Source organism: Populus nigra, chromosome 6, assembly GCF_951802175.1.
Source record: "Populus nigra chromosome 6, ddPopNigr1.1, whole genome shotgun sequence".
In the NCBI taxonomy this organism is placed as follows: Eukaryota; Viridiplantae; Streptophyta; class Magnoliopsida; order Malpighiales; family Salicaceae; genus Populus; species Populus nigra.
In genome coordinates this window covers 12,256,396-12,274,603 of record NC_084857.1, presented here as the reverse complement: position 1 = coordinate 12,274,603, position 18,208 = coordinate 12,256,396, and positions in this window count along the sequence as shown.

Genomic DNA, 18,208 nt, shown 5'->3' with positions numbered 1-18,208 from the left:
AGTTCACTATATAAATATTAGAAGAATGTTTTATTTTTTCAATGTGAAATTTAAAACCTTTTAATATATACTCTATGTTCACAAAAAAAAATTATTTTTTCAATGTGAGATTCGAAATCCTTTAATATATATACTCTATATTCACAAGAAAAAAATTATATTTTTTAATTTTTTTCATATGAAATATTAAAATTTCAAATATTTTTTAAATTTTTTCAAGTTGACCTGGATCAATCCGTGTAACCTGAGACTCGATTCTTTAACTGAATTAACTTCAAATTAGATCTGATAACTATAAAACAACGGCCTGGGAAAAAAAACATTTTCTAGTTTTATATTCATATTTTATATATGTAGCTCCTACAAGGAAAAAAATAAAATTATCCTAGCCGTCAGATATTATCATTATAACTTAATTAGCTGTCATTTTATATTCTTTATATGCATATACTTCTGGGATTAATCACTGACACTTGTATAATCCGACTTTATTAGTGCTCATTTAGTAGAATATTATATGATAATGTTATAAGACGCGTGCGTGTAGAGCGTATATTAATAAATCCAACAGCATGAAATCGTCCTCGTTATATATATAGTTTCATCTGGAATTTTAATATAAATATCTATGTTGAATATTAACCAAATAAAAAAAGATCGATCGATTATTCATGCAATACCAAGCACTAGGTATATATATATATATAGAATGAAGTGTCCTCTTATGTATTCGAAAGCTCAGAGAATTCAAGAAATCCTACACCGAATAATAACCATGCGCGCACCTCGACATTTATTGAAGATTAACAGGAGTAAATTCACCGAGGAAAAAAAAAACAAGAAGAAGAAGAACTCTGATCGCTTCTTACATGTTGTTATTGATAGTTTCGATATATGCAAGAAAAAAAAGGAGAACTTGGCATATGAAAAGAACAAAAAATAGGATTAATAATATTCAAGCTATGTCCCAGCCGCACTTTCTGTTTGTTTAGGGCAAAAGTAATTAATCCTACGTACTGTCATATCCTGCAGGTTGCACTCTTATTATTGTGATCAGGGACTAGTTAGAGGCCTTGGAATGATCAATAACTGAGCTAGGGAATGGAGGTGGTGGTTGATGATTGGCACGGCCAACGAAGTTCATTTCATTCATCGTGCAGTGGCCACTTCCGACTGTGTTGTGCGTGCAAGGGGACCCTGCAGATGGTGTCACCGGGCCCCGTTGGAGGGACTCAATACGTGGAAAATGTTTTTTCAGCCATTGCTCTCCATGCATGGGCCTCATGGCTGCACCGAATTGTATTGTGCTTAGGGTGACCAAAATGGTGAACAATATTGTGAAAAAGATTGTGGCGTGACCTTTTCTGTTAATGGCCATTTGTTTTTTTTTTTTTGAAGGTATTTGAGGACTCTGTTGCAGTATTCTGGCTATGAGTATGAGATACACAAATCGGGGACTGGAAAAAGAACGAATGAGTAGAGAATTGATATTTCTTACACGTATATATAGACATGTGACATATCCATGTCTTACGTACGAGGGAGGACTTCCGCTTGTCCCATCAATTGGTTAATTAAGATGTGCGGAAAATGCATGGATTCTTATAATTGACTTGACCATGGGCTGAAAAGTTTGAAATATAATATGGTCTAAATTCTAAAATATGAACCACACGGAGCCTTGAATGGCGCAGTTTTTCCAATATCCATGAAAGCAGGCTACTAATGTATGAGACAAGTAATTGACGGTTTCTATAAGATATGATGATAGTGCGACGTCTAGACTTGTAAACCAACAAGTCGATTAAAAATTATCCATTTTCAATTCAAAGGCTTGATTATAGTATGATTAGACTTGTAAACTAACAAGGCCATGAAGATGCATGCCCATGGAAATCATCATGATTTGTGATTTTTCTTGTTGTAATTAATTAGTGTGGATAGAAATTATTTGACCAGTGATAAAATATATATCATTTAATTTTTTATTATTATTATAATTCACTTTATTTATCTATATATTAGAAAATTTTACCAAAATATATCAACTAAGAACTCTTTAAAATGAATTTCTTATTTATCTATAATTAATTTAAAATATGTTAATATTTTATGTTAAACAGTTTATGTTAGAGATTAGATTTCAATAAAGCCTTAACTACAACAACACTCTCAAACAAGATTCAATAACAAGCAGTAACTACTTTTATCCATCAACATCAAATGTTGGTAATTCTGTGTCTTTCAATCTTGTCCTAATAAATTATTTTATGTGGAAAATGCAAGAAACAACCCTGGTAATTCAAAGTCAATATTGTAATTTGTAAGTTGAGTTTTGATGAATTTATTAGCTTTTTTAAATAAGTTATATTAATGTGATAATCTGACTATACTTTAAAGTTTAAATTTATATAAATAAATATTTAATTTTAATTAATATAGATTAATATTAAAAAAAATATTGACAGTGCGATGACCTCAATCGTTAAAAGAAAACCGCTGTATCAAGCACCGATGATTGCTCATGCTCAAGAGAACAGGGGCTTGCTTGAATTAATGCCACGAGATCCGCGAGACGGGTCCGGGTCCGGGTCCGGGTCCGAAAGGTGGAAAAAAGGGTCATCTTGTACCTTGTGCTAAACGGTGATTGACTTTGATCGCGCAAATTAGCGACTCCAAAATGGTCAAACACGCCTCAAAACCTCTGACTATAATATATTATCTCTCAGCCAACTTGAAAAGCCGCGTCTTTAATAGTATCACTAGTTCTAGAATCCACCGCGGGAACATTTTTCAAAATTTATTTTTATTTAATTATATAATAATTAAAAGATAATTTATAAAAAAAAATAACGATTAAAATCTTAGAGAAAAAAATGTATTCTTTGAGTTAAGATTATCATTTTTTATTCATGTAAGCTTCTTTTTTTTAAAAAAAAATAACATATCATTTTTTTGATACTATGATTTATTGAATAAAAACTAATGGAAATTTTAAAAAAATTCATAAAAACTCTAATGATTTAAGTAAAAGAGAAATTTTTTTTTTAAATTAAGATTATCTTTTCTTATTTATTTATTACTTTTTTTAATGAAAAAAATACCTTTTTTCTATCAAAAGTATTGTTTTTTCAAATAAGAACCTCTTATGATTGTAAGAGCTAATGTCAAAAAAAAAAAACATGAATCAATTATTTTCATGCACCTATATGAAAAATATAAGAATAATAAATATGAAAAAAATTATATATAAATTTTTTTAACAAAATAGAAATTTTATTTTTATTGAATATCAATAAGCAACTTTATTAAAAAGTCAGCACATTAGGTTAATGTATAATATTTCACAAAGTAATTGTTAATATTACTAAAAAAAACTATAATCTTGGATAATTCTTATAATATTATTTTAACAAATTCATTTAAATAGAATCTTATTCTATTTCTTTAATTAAAAAAAAGCTAAGAACTATTTAAAAAAACAAAAACTCAATCATGAAAGTGAAATAAAAATTAGAGAACTTGAAGGAAAATAGTAGTTATAAACAATAAAATATGAGGAGATGAATAGCTTAATAATAGTAAAATGTTGATATGTTTTAATTTATTATATAACCAAGAGTTACTTTTTTTTCTTTAGAAACAATAAAAAAAAAGTGAAATATGAGGAGTAAAATAATATTTTTTTAAAATAAAAAATACTTTAATAAATAATTATTAATAAACTATCCAACAATCTCTATCCTTCCTAGCTTTTGGTTCACACGCCCACACGCACGCCGTGTTGTCATGTCCACTGCTTGAAAAGCGAATAAAACATGCTAAACCTGAGAGTCGAACACCTAGCCTCATGCATGGACTTATATGCAGAGAGAGTGGCCTTTTAAGACAAAAGATTCAGCATCTTGATGGCATGGTTGAGTAAGCCTGTTCATGGGCCGTACTACTAGACTGGCCCGTTAAGGACCAAATTAAAAAGGACGGGCTTGGTCAGGGATTTTCGGTTCCATGCTCGGCCCATAATAGCATCAATCCGGGTTGAGTCCCGGCCCACTAACTTTGTGCACGGGCCGTGCTATAAAACCCTAAAACATACCCAAACCTCCAGCTGCCTCTCCCTGTCTCTTCTCTTTTGTCTAACAACCTATTCCTGTTTCTTTTTTTTCTCACGCACAGTGAATTGAAACCTCTTTCATATTTCACATACGAAAAATATAATTTTCGTTTCTTTTTTTACAGCAGATCTGATTTCTTTTCTTTCCTCTTTTGAACATGATCTGAGAAAGCTCAAGAAATATTATTTTTTAAAAGATTCATGGTACTTGACGTGCACAGTTCAATACAATATAATATACAAGCCATTAAACCATATAATCTTTGGCCAGTGGATCGGGGAAGCTACATAGAATTGATGGCGCCCGCTGGATTTTGCATCGACAAAGTGATTAGTGAGATGGGACCATAAAAGAAACCTGTAACTGGAGTGCTTGATCTCTAGTCGAATAAACAAGCCAATCTCAACGTTGCACCGCCTGTCTTTATTTGGGTGTCGTTTACATGCAAAGCAAAATGACGATCTAAAATCATGGGTTTTTTCCTTACATGCAATGTTTTATGAATGTGATTATGAACCAGTTAAATATGATAAGAAACAGTTTCTGAACACAAAACAATCGGTTCGATAAAAACAATCGTAAATTTAGATTTAATTATTGGATCCAAGAGAGAATATTTAATAACAATATTGTTTTACAGACCCTATTTCTTATGAGGCCAGCCTAGCAATGCCTACCGCGATCGGGAAAGCCCTCAAATTAGTCACAAGATGAGATGTTGTTTTTGAGTTTTTTATTATTTTAAATATTATTTTTGGATTTTACTCATCTTTCTAGTTAGTTTTTTATATATATAGATCAGTTTTTGTGTTGGTTTCTTAGCAAAATCTTATAAGTTATTGAATTTTCAAAGTATATCAAAGTTTTCCTCTGTACTTTAAAATTTGAAAAACTCTAGTTTTTTCTTTTTAGTAAAAGCTGCATTATTTTTCAAGTTCTATATGCATGCGATATGAGAATATAACTGATAACGTTTGAAACCACCGTGAAGTTTTCTGGTACTGGTGCACATCTCATCCATAGTATGTACAGAGCAATATTACAGCAAGAGAATTTACATAGAAAGTCAACATATTGATCATCTATAGCTGATATATAATTATCAAGGGAGAATCATGGGACAGGATTTTGATAAAAAGGTAGAGCATGATTTGAGGAGGATCTTGTGGATCTTTCTTTCTCATGCAATAATAACACTTCTTACGTACATGAATTCATTTCAATGAGAAAGAAATCATTTAAACACAGTTTAGTTACCATCCATGATTTATCGATAGAGTTACATGAACTTCTAGTCTACAGATACTTGCATGATCTACAACTTCCCTTTTGATCTGTATTACAAGTTAAAGAAAGTTGCCGGCAAGAGCACAAATAGTTTTGGAGCCTGCATACAGGTATTGAACTACTTAAGACTGAATATTCATTGCAGGAGCAGGGCTGGGCAGCACTGAAGGTACGTGTTGCTTGCTCTCGCGCGCAGTTGCATTCAACAATGTCCACCCTTATTTCCAGGAATGTAAGTGCACGCCGAGGGAGCAGAAGGTGCCACAGGACCTTTGGTGTGTGACACAAACAGTAGTTTAGGACTTTTCAGAGACTTCCCGATTGCATGGTGTGGATTTGAACTGAAAAATATGAACATGATTAGGATGATCATATGAGCAATCTTAAGAAGATTTAACCTTGCGTTGATATTCATCATTTGAACTGGGTATGGACGTTTCTGTGCGATAGATAGATAGAGAGAGGGGGAGAGAGAGGTGCTACTAGCATGGGGTATTTATATAAATATTTTTGCAAGACTTTGAAATTCTTTAGCGTTGCTTTGTGTTAAAAGAGGGTGAAAAGTGCTATCCGCTTTTGTTTTTGCTTTATTTCATTTAGGCCGCCCGAGTTTTTTTTAGGTCGTCATAACTCATAAGATCACTAAAAACAAGAGATAAGAAAGATAAAATAAAGAGGAAAACATGCAGAGAAGGCAAAAAAAAGGGCAACACATATAGATCAGAGAAAAAGGCATTAGGATTGAAGGATCAGTCGAGGCCTTGATTTGATGTTGTTAAACCAATCACTTTCAGTGTTCTTAATTTAGACTTCATGATATATCACTTTCAGTATTCATAAAGAATTTATTGGCCGGCCGAAAGAATCCTTAAATCGCAGGGCTAAACGACACCAGCTAGATCATATAATAACAGTACTGGAATAAAGTCTTGATTTTGTCACCATTAAAGAAAACAAATTTTAAACGCAGGTCTAAACGACACCAGATCATATAATAACAGTACTGGAATAAAGTCTTGATTTTGTCACCATTAAAGAAAACAAATTTTAGTTTGTACTCCCTATTTCATATTCTGAAAGGGAAATTCTTCAAGTCTACACCTCGAGACTGACTCAAAGAGATCGATCTTACGTGGTTTTTGTAAGGCCATTAATTCACTACTTCAGAAAATTATTTCACTAGTTTAGTTTTGTTGAAGTTTTTTTTTTTTTTGTAATTTGAAAAAAAATATTTTATAAAAAATATATTTCACTAGTTTAGTATTTATATATGTTTGATTAAAACTGTGATTGAACAAAAAGTTGTTTAATGTGTTTGGTTAAAAAATTGCTTTTCAAATTAAGGTTATAAAATAATTAAAATATATATATTAATATTAATGGTTTTTAATTTAAATATTATAAATTTAACTATTATTATTACATCATGAAATAAATAATATTTTATATAAAATATTTTTTATTGTTCAATTAAACTATCTACAATTCCATCACGTATGAAATACATCCGATAAGGACTACAGTTTCTTTGGTTTTTTAAGCGCGCAACAACATCAGGTAAAATATAATCAGGAATAAAATTAGAATCGCGATCAAATTTTACAAATATCACGTCATCAATAAAACATAATTAAAAATAACAAATAAAATAATTTTTTTTACTAAATCAAATCTAATTTAATACATTTAATTTTAAACTAGATCTAATCTGGCCGAAAGAATAGAAACATGCTTCAATGTTTCAAGAACAAACATACACTCTTGAATTAGTTTTCATGATAACACTTGTTAAAAGGTGTACTTATTATTTCTTCCCTTGAGAAACAACGGTGAAAGAAATTATTGTACGTTATAATTCTTCAGTTGGTTTTGTTTGTGTTTAACTCTCAAGCAATTATATAAGAATCTTCTTATGATTAACCGGTTAATTATAATTAATTACAAATTCTGGATTGTTTACTCTGTGTATGCACGTGGCTTCCTTTGCAAGCCTATCCGACCCATGTTTTCATGGTTTTTAATTTCTCACGACCAGAATAATGTAGCCAGTGAAGAAATTATTTAGTACACTTGAAGTTGTGTTTTTTTATATATATAAATGTGAAATTTATGAAAAGAAATTAAGATAAATCCCACGTCTAAAAGACTCTATATATATTTAATAATTTCTTGTTAATTGAGCTATGTGAATTCTTATTATATATATATATATCCGAGTCAATGTGTGTCTCAATTATAAATTATGAATTATTTGGTAAATAAAAAGAAAGGAACATCCTTAAAGCAAATATGCGGTCATTGAATCCAACATTAGACGGACCCATACATAGCAAAGGCCGATGTAATGATTCGCTGTATGCAAAAAGATGAGCATAAAGGATATATTTGTAGAAAACATGTTGCTGACAATATAGGTGTCTACTGCTACTATGTCGGCTGTTTAAAAAATATTTTAATGCAAAAATTTAATATTCAAATTATATAATATGAGATAAACTGCCTTAACTTTATTAAAACATGATTTATAATATAAAAATAAAATAACCCATTTAAAAAAAACATAAAAAAATCATAAAATTCAAGATCTGATAATTAACCTAATTAATATCAAAGATAAATAAATTCAAAAAATATAATGTCGAAGAAGCAAACCCGAGTCAACTCAGCCTAACTTAATAAACTCACAACACGTGATATGAGATCGGAATAAATTTTTTTTTAATAAAAGCACCTAGCAAAAAAAACAAAGTTCAACACAAAAAAACCCTGAGCTAACTCGGATTAACTTTACCAACAAACCATTGTAATAACCAAAAAGAAAAAAATTAAAAAATGGCAAAGCCTAATGACAAATTATTTCATGCAATACAATGAAATTAAAAAAACAAACTCATAAATAATCAGGGGGGGAAATAAGACTTTCAAAAGAAGCACTTATCAAAAAAATACCAAAGTTAAATAAAAAAAACTTAGTAAGAAAATGCAAGCTAACTCGAGTTAACTTTGCCACCTCGCACTCGGGATAATCCATCACGCGTTGACATGTGTATTTGTTTTTAAATAATATTGAAAAAAACACACTCAAGGATCAATAATTAAATGGTAAAGGATAAAATAAAAAAATAATTTTTTTAAAAAAAACTCAAGTCAACCCAAGTTAACTCAAAAATATGAGGCAAGGATAACCCAACAAAAAAGAAAGCATAACAAATCAAGAAGCTCAAGACTCAATAATTCAATGTCAAATAATGAAAATAAAAAAAAAATTAAAAAAGACCCTAAAAAGATCAAACTTAAACCGATTTCATCGTCAAAACTGGTTGACCGGGTTATGAGTCTGAGATTACCCTATAAAAGGCAGATATGAAAAAACCACAAAAAAATTTCAAACCATAAAAAAATTAAAATTTAAAATAACAAAAATTAAAACAATGAGGACTAAACAATGCACAAAAATAATTAAAAGAAACTAATAAGGAACTAAGTTGAAAAACAAAATAAATGAAGAAAAGGATAAAAAAAAAAGAGTAATAAAAAATGAAGACCAAAATTGAAAACCAAATAAAATTAAATCAAACTCCCAAGAACAAAATCAAAAAAATAATAATGAAAATAATAAAAAAATAGCAATCAAAAGAACAAGGATCAGATTAGATAAAAAAAAATCAAATGAGATTAAATGATATGGGACAAAATTAAGAATAAAACAAACTTAAAGAAGCATCAAATCTAAAAAAAATAAAAATCAAAAGAATGAGGACTAAATCCAAAACAAATACAAACTGGAGTACACAATTGAATTTGTTAAAGCTCTGCACGTATCTGAGGCTTGGGAGAGAGAAAAGAAGGGGAGGAAAAAAACCAATCATCACCGAACTGCCTCTCAAATGACAAAATGTGCCACCATAAAAAATGCGCAGCCACCTTCCGCGTCGAGTGTGTAGGCGATCGATCTTTTTTGGTCACCGTATGTGCCCTCATGTGCCACCATAATAATGTAGGGGGAGATGACGTGCCTATGCATATGTGGCATGAGGAGGCCTATTTTACCAATTTTATATTTGTAATCCTAAAAGCATACAAATATTATGAAAAAACCTTGCTGCAAATACAAACATACCCTCCCAAGGCAGCCTTTAATTTTTTGAAGTCAAAGAGCAAACATGAAATTTTATCATACATAAAATGTGCAAAGACATAACAGCCCCACCTTCAAAGGTTAATATTTTTTTTAAGTTTGAAGGGCACAAACGATATTTAACTTTCCAAATAAACATGCGAAGATGCAAAAGCTCCTGGACTAGAGGCCAATTCTTTGATCTCCCAAGAGCAATATTGTCAAAGAACCATTTCAACCCAATAGCTTAAACTGTTAGGTAAGATCGCAAGATATGATTTATATTATTCTCTAACACACCCCCTCAAGTGAAAGTCCTTTGAGCTTGAAACTTGCACATGCCCATGCTACCTTGTGCTTAATATTTTTTTTATCAAATAAATAAAGATGATGAGATTCGAACTCGTGATCACTTGGTCATCAAGACTCTAATACTATGTCAAATAATCATCTCAGCCTAATAGTTTAAACTGTTAGGTGAGGTCTCAAGATTTGATTTATATTATTTTCTAACACACCCCCTCAAGTGAAAGCCATTTGGGCTTGAAACTCGAACTCGTGACTGCTTGGTCATCAAGACTCTGATACCATGTCAAAGAACCAATTCAACCTAAAAGTTTAAACTATAAAGATGGTGAGATTCATCAAAACTCTGATATCATATTAAAGAGTTATCTCAACTTAATAGCTTAAATTGTTTAATGAGGTTCCAAAATAAGATTTATATTATTCTTTAACAAATACAATATTTTCACTGTACATAAAATACATATAACAACAACTTTGCTTCCAATCAATTCTCAAATAACATTTGAATCCCATGAAAAACATGATTATGCCCTAATACAAAAGTAATTGTTAATATCTCTAAATGACAAAATTATCATTATAATGCTTGAATTCACAGTGAATCCCTTGCATGCTGCTAATTTAATGATATCTTTTAATTTTTTTTGTTAATTTGGAAAATAAAAGAAAGAGACATTTTTCATATACTGTGCTATGCTACGCGCATTAATGGATCTTGGCTTCGTTATTGTTGTTAATCTCACAAGCACCAGTAGGAATTGTTTAAAAGGCTTCTTGATTGCCTCATTTTCTAGTACAAGGACTTGATTACCCATGTAGCTGTGTTTTCCGTAAAAAAAAAACGCACACACACACAGATAAAGAGAGCCCATAATACAGTAAAATTATGAAGCACAGGAAAGAAGTTTTGCTGGTCCGTGGATAAGGCCACGGGCCACCTATAAACTAGCTAGCATGGATGCAGAAGAATTTGTGAAAAGATTTCACACATAAATTGAGTTTTTTTATGGTTACCTTAAAGTTTTTTTTTTTTAATAAGTTTATGTATATGAGGAAATCTCCGGAATGGAGATTAGAGCTCCTGATCCATAACGCTATAACATCCATTAATTCCTTAACAATTATAATTAAGAAGCACATGATGGTTTTTTTTTTTTATCTTATACTAGGTTATATGGAGATGTTACAGAATAATATAAAATAAATTTTAAAATTTTACCTAACAACTTAAATTTTTTGGTTAAATTAGTTTTTTGATGGGTATCAGAGTCTTGATGATTAAGTGGTTACGAGTTCGAATCTAATCATTTCTATTTATTTTATAAAAATTAAACATGTGGATCTATGCAAAATAATATAAATTATATTTTATAAACCATGATATTTTTACCAATTCAAACCCGAACCTATAATTAACAGAAATAGTGGTGGATTTTTGGAGTAAAAACACATGTTCAATCTCTCTTAGTATAGTTTTTCAATGATGAAGAAATTGTTTTCTCCGCATCTGACATTGAATTTCAATTTTTTTTATAAATTGTTTTTGGATGCTTTAAGGCGTCTGTCTGTGGATGGCATTAAATTAAAGCCCTTTAATTTTTATTCTCGATTCGTATAAAATACCAGTATAAATTGGTTTAAATTAATCATGATGATCTAAGAAAGAAGCCTCTCTGTCTTTTTACATCAATGAAATTATATCTTTGACGGTAAAAATTAAAAAAGAAAAATTACTTTCAGTTTAATAATTGAAACATATATCACATGGAATGGATAAAAAAATAAATTTAATATATAAAATTGAGTACAAGAGTTAAGTCTTTTGGATTGAATTCTCGACTAAATTATCTAATTCAGTGTAACAACGGAGTCATTAAGACACGATAAATAGAGAAAAACCCAAGATGAATCATTAAATATATGTCACATGGCATGAATAAATAAAACTAACAAATGAAGTTGAGGGTCTGGACAAGACTTCGGGAATTTCTTTCCTTTCATGGCACATTTAGGCTTAGGAAGATTTGTTCCATCTAGGGAACTGGTTCGGAGATGCTTGAACTACCTTGCGAGGGGAGAAAACAGGGAAGAGGGTGGAGGGACATTAGCTTTAAGATTGCTGGGCACTAGCTTCCTAATGATATAGGGCCTTTTCAGCCTCATCGGAATCAGTTCTATGATTGAATAGCGAAAATGCTAGTTAGCAGTAGAAACTCAGAGAGATAAACGAAGAGGGGACTCTGCCGGCTAACTCCTCTCTGTAGTAGTTATTAAACAGCAATCAAATCGGTGCTTCAATTTAAGCTAAGAGTTCGATTTTTTTTAAAAGAATTTGGATTTTCATCCGTAGTAGTTTAATTTAGTTTTTTTTTTTTTATGAGCAAGAATATATATCGTTAAAGCACCAAAGAAAGGCAAAGGAAACAGAATACAAATCTGCAGGAACCAAACATACAACAATTGAAAGAAACATCAAGACCAGGGAGCCCATATATCACAAATAATTCTTAAAAAGAAACATCAAGACCAGGGAGCCCATATATCACAAATAATTCTTAACTACATAAAGGAACTCTATATATACTCGAACCAGAAGAACAAAAAGTGGAACTCCATGCCCAGAATATATATATATATATATATATATATATATATAGAGAGAGAGAGAGAGAGAGAGAGGGAGGGAGGAGCATTAAAATCACGTAGTATAACTTTATTGATGATATAGTAAATGGACGAGAATTAATAGCAACTTTTATCTAGTACCCAACACATGCATGGAGATTAAACCTCCTTATTTCCTTTAGAAGCATCAGTATTTTTGCATCTTAACCAATTCCAGGGACTTGAAAAACAATGCCCCTTTTATCAACCCAAACCCAAACCCTATCACAGCGAAAGTCCAGAATGACCATTGATCCTTCCGGCACAATTATAGCTTCAACAAGAGGATTTTCTCTCTCAATCGTCGCAGCAGCGACCTTCCCCTCTGCTCCAAGAAGCTCTGGCCATGAACTCTTACCTGCATGCACACAAATTATATAATTGTGTCACAACCAAGCATATTTATCAGATTAAGTTGCACTATATTTTTAGCACAGAAAATGTTCATTACGTACCTTGGCATGTACTATCAGATGACATTTTTTTTCCCCTCTTTAACTCTCTTGTAATGTTTCCTTGTATTTGAGATATGATTTTGTTGAAGTCGAGATGGTTATTTATAGTGTAGCGTGTGGTAGCTATTGGTTGGTCATTGTTGACTGTAGCATTTGTTTGCGTAAGAACATATATATCTAGTTTCGCATTCACGCAAGCTTGATTTGTTTGAAAATGTTCTTATTTGACTAATGTATATGTTAGAAAGATTTATTTGATGCATATTATTCACATATGCCTCCTTCGACGAAAAACTAATATCAGAGCTCAACTTTAATATATTTGACCCTCAATCACACGATCAAAGACATGTACCTGAATTCAAGATCATGCCAACTGTGTTCGCCATTTTCGTTTCTTCAAATTCTATCCGAAGTTATTGACCCAAATTAGAATAATGGTAATTGCATTCTTCACTTGTACAAATTGCATGATATCAATGTGAAAGAATATATGTTACCTGTCTGTGGATGAAGAGCGTACTTAGAATAATGAAACCCCCACTTATTAACAAAAAGAGAAGAAGAAGAAGATAGACGTAATGTCTAGGAAACTCTAGGCTTTTTGTCGAAGTTCCTCTTGAGGCAATGGCAAACAACTAATTAATTTGAACATGCTCTCTAGCTAGGTTTTTATTTGAAAAGATATTATGAAACATGAAACTACACAGGAAATAAACATATTTTCAATATAAATTAGTTGTGTTGCAAGGGATCGAATTTAGTTTGAACTAGTTCAAATGAGTAAATAATTATATAATTTTTTTCAATGGCTTGTAAAGATATTCTAGACAAAAGTTTGAACTTTTTCATGTTAATTGAACAAAGAGATTTTTGGATTGTTTTCATAATTATATAATTGCTTTTCAATTTCTTGACAATAAAAAATCTACATTAGATGTTTTTAATATGTTAATATTTGTAATTATTAAAACTCAAATACGAAAAGCTTAAGAGCTTGGGTTGTAATTATCGAAATCTATATATACTATATATGGCGTTATCCTTCTAACTAAGAAATAATGTAAATTATGACACGAAATCACAAATTCATTGAAGCATTTCACAAGAATTTTTTGATATGTTAAGAAAGTACTCTTTTTCAATATATATGTGTTTGTGTTAAGAGATTGTGTCTCCCATTAATGTTATGCAATTCAGTTCCCTCCTCTTGTATTTATATATGTAGGGTTGAATATAATAATAAACATAGTATAAAATACACAGAATTATAATTTTATACAAGGTAAATATATGTAAATATAAGGCAATCCTATAATTTCGAGTACAGAATTTTCACGTAAGGTTTTGGATATACACGGAGCAGAAAATCTTTCAAACATGAATATTAGTACAAGAGGGGTGTTTTTTTTTTTTTTGAAAGATAGTACAAGAGGGGTGTTCTCGTCAAATGCTCCATAAGAAGACTTTAAAGAAATAAAGGGTGGGCAACTAGCTAGCTATATGTTCATACGAAAACATGCATGCAGCCTTGTTATCCTTATCTCTGCCAAAGCAATCAACTTTCGAACTTAATTATTAGTTTATTGGCTGGCTGCTAGAATAAAAGTCAATGATCACCAACCAATGGCCACCAATTATGAATGCTACGCTATAAATATGCCCACAGCCCACCTCAATTTCAACAAAACTAAATTCAGAACAAGGAAAAAATACTAAACGGTGATCAAGGAGAAAAAATGGCATCTATTTGTCAAGGTAATGAATATTCTTTCTAGCTGAAATTAAGCAGTAAATGAAAACGTCATGTCCATAGTTTGTTTTGACAAACAATATTTAACTTGTGTGCATGCAGGTAAGAGTTCATGGCCAGAGCTTCTTGGAGTAGACGGGAAGTGCGCTGTCGCAACGATCGAGAGAGAAAATCCTCTGGTTGAAGCTATAATTGTGCCAGAAGGATCATCGATCCTCGCGAATTTTCGGTGCGATAGGGTCCGGGTCTGGGTTGATAAAGATGGCATTGTTTATATAGTCCCTGTAATTGGTTAAGATCCAAAAACTGCGATATATTCTTGTGATAAGTGTTAAAGGAATGCTGTGGAATTGTGGGCTGTTCCTAGAATAAAAGAATAAAATGAAGTAAAGAGCTTGGGTCCAATCTCCATGTCTGTATTGCAATCTTGATAAAAGTTGTATTTCTCTATGTATTTCCATTGAACTTAACTATAAATGTACACCTCCCTTAATAGAGTTATATGTGATTAATTATATTCTACCAATATCTATCACCATGAACGGCATCATGAGTGCTTCAATGCTATCTTTTCTACGTGTAAAGGTTTTAGATCAGTTTCCTTTGTTCGTTTTCTTAGAGAAGGAAATGGCATTGATGACAATCTAGCTAATAGCAGGCTCTGGACAGGGATGCAGAATTTCTGGTTTGTTTGTGATATCCCTGTTGACTTTTTTTCTTTCCTAGCCATCACCTTGCCGGCTAGTGCCTTCAAGTAATCCAGTTTTGACTTTTTTCCAAAGAAGAATCTACAGTAAATGTTTTTAGTATTTAAGATTTGTAATCGTGTGAACACATACAAAAAGCTTATATATGCGATAGGGTTGTAATTATCGAAATCTACACTAACTCATTTCTCTTCGAATTAAAAAGAAAAAAATTAAATTGGGACACAAAATCACAAATAAATTCATTCAAGTATTTCTCGTGGGTGTTTTTTTTTTTTAGTTTAACATGAGTGTTCGGGTCAGTTTGCACGTACCTCGACTAATTCCACAGGTTCTGAAATTAACGATCATGTAAGTCTCTAGTAGCCATCATATGAGCAACCACATGGCTCGAACTTGAGACCATAGAGAAAATAAATCTTTTAATTCCAAACTCTTACCACTGAACTATCATCTAGATAGAGTTTTGGTGGGTGTTTTTAACATGTTGAGAGCTTGCGTTTTCCATTAATATCACGCAATACAGTTGCCATGATCAGAAATTCATGCACGTATGTTTGATCATGGAACGTGCTGGCCGGTCAAATATAGTTCTATTATAAGGTTTTGGATATATGGACTATGGAGCACAAATTCTTTCGAACATGTTAGGGAGTGTTCTCGTCAAATAATAAGAATATTTTTTAAACGCATCAAAATTATTGAATAAAAGTTATAATTCATAAATATTCATGTGTATTTTTCATTAAAAAATCTTATTATTTTTAATTAATAATAATTAAATGTTTTTGGTTTATAATCCGAAGACTCTTATTTTTTAATTTTTTTATAAAGAGAATGATAAGTCAATAAAAAATAAAAATATATAAAGCTTAAATATATAAAGTTTTTTTTTAGTCTAACTGTACCGTCATTGTACTAAAAGCGATTGATTAATCATTTGTCTTTATCAATTAAAGTGCTAATTTGATCCTTAGTTTAATCATATGGGCCTTCCATTAGTAACGTGTATTTAGTATTAAAATGACTAATCAGTGAACATGTGTCCTTTGACCATGTCACTCTATTTTTTATTTTTCTTTTCAATTTTTTATCATAAAAAACATTTATTGAAATTTGAAGAGAAAAAAAAATTATTGAAGAAGACAGGTAGTTCGAGAATTGAAATTGTTCGATCTTCTTATAGAAATTTTTTTTCTACAAAATTAAAGACGCCGTTTTCATTTTTTTTTCTGGGTTTTTTTTTGTAATTTCAATAAATACTTTTGCAATAAAAAATGAGAAGAAAAAATACAAAATTGAGTCAATACGGTCAAAGGACACGTGCTGATTGATTAGCCATTTTACTATACACCATCAACAACCTTGATAAAGGAGGCTAACATTAAACAAGCCATTCAATACAAGAACCCCATTAAAGCTTAAATGGGTAAAGGAACCTGATTAATTATTTTTATTTTTATTTTTTGTCTGTTTTCCTTTTTCATACATGTATCATTATTTTTTTATGGTTATTTTTTAAATATATAACCATGTATTTAATAAAATTGATGATTATAAAAAATAAATTAACTGCTTTTAATTAGTGTAAGGATAGCACGGTAATTCGTTAATCCATTTTTTTACTTATGAAGACCTTTACAGAAGTAGATCATCATATATAAATCTACAGGTGAATTTGCCAATTTCTAGAGAAAAACTTGTTCACATGGTCAAAAAAAGCAATTGACAATTGCATATGTCAAGGCTTGTACTAAAGTAGAGTACAAGCCTTGACAAATGCAACAACTGACTTGATATTGCTTCAATATTTAGTGAAGGAACTCGGTTAATTAATTTGCAGCTTGGATGTTCTTATACCGCGTGTCTGTATTTCAAAGAATTAATTTCTATAAATATTTCTTGATCATATGTTTTTTTTTGTTTTTTTTTAAGAATACATCGATGAAATCTTGTTTCATCACTCCCTATAATCTATAATCTTGACCATTAAGATCGTACCTACCAACCTCTGTAGTTTATGAGTTACATGCATGTAATGAGTTGCAGGTTTCTCACGGTTATATGAGTTTGTACGTAATATAGGTTAGGCTGTTGTTCATGCCACGTCACACGTGGAGGAGAGATTTCAGGATCGATAGAATATTATCCATTTGATTCTAATTAACTCCAAATTGTAACAAATAATTAACAGCTTGCTTTCCCATTGATATCCTGTATGAACACAATTGCCATGATCACAGATTCAGGCACGTGTCTTAGATCATGCATGGGGCTAATACTTTTCTCGTCCAGATTTTCACCTAATTAAGGTTTTGGATGAGGAAGACAGAATCTTTCAGCCATATTAGGTGTCATCTCCTCTTCGGACAGCAATGAGATTTTTCGAACAAAATCAAGTGTCGGAAAGTAGCCAAGTTCATACGAAAACAGGCATCCTTTAGCCTTATCTCTGCCAAAACAATCAACTGCCCAACTTAGTTTTTTAGTTAGTCTTTAGCCTTATCTCTACCGGCTAACTCCTCTATGTAGTAGTTATTAAACAGCAATCACACCGGTGCTTCAATTTAAGCTAAGTGTTCGGTTTTTTTTTAAGAAATTGGTTTTTTATCCGTATTACATTACTTTTTTTTTTATAAGCAAGATTATCGTTAAAGCACCAAAGAAAGGCGAAGGAAACAGAAGCAACCAAACATACAACAATTGAAAGAAACACCATATATACTCGAACCAGAAGAACAAAAGGGGGAACTCCGTACCCAGAATATATATAGAGAGAGAGAGGAGGGAGGGAGAGAGGA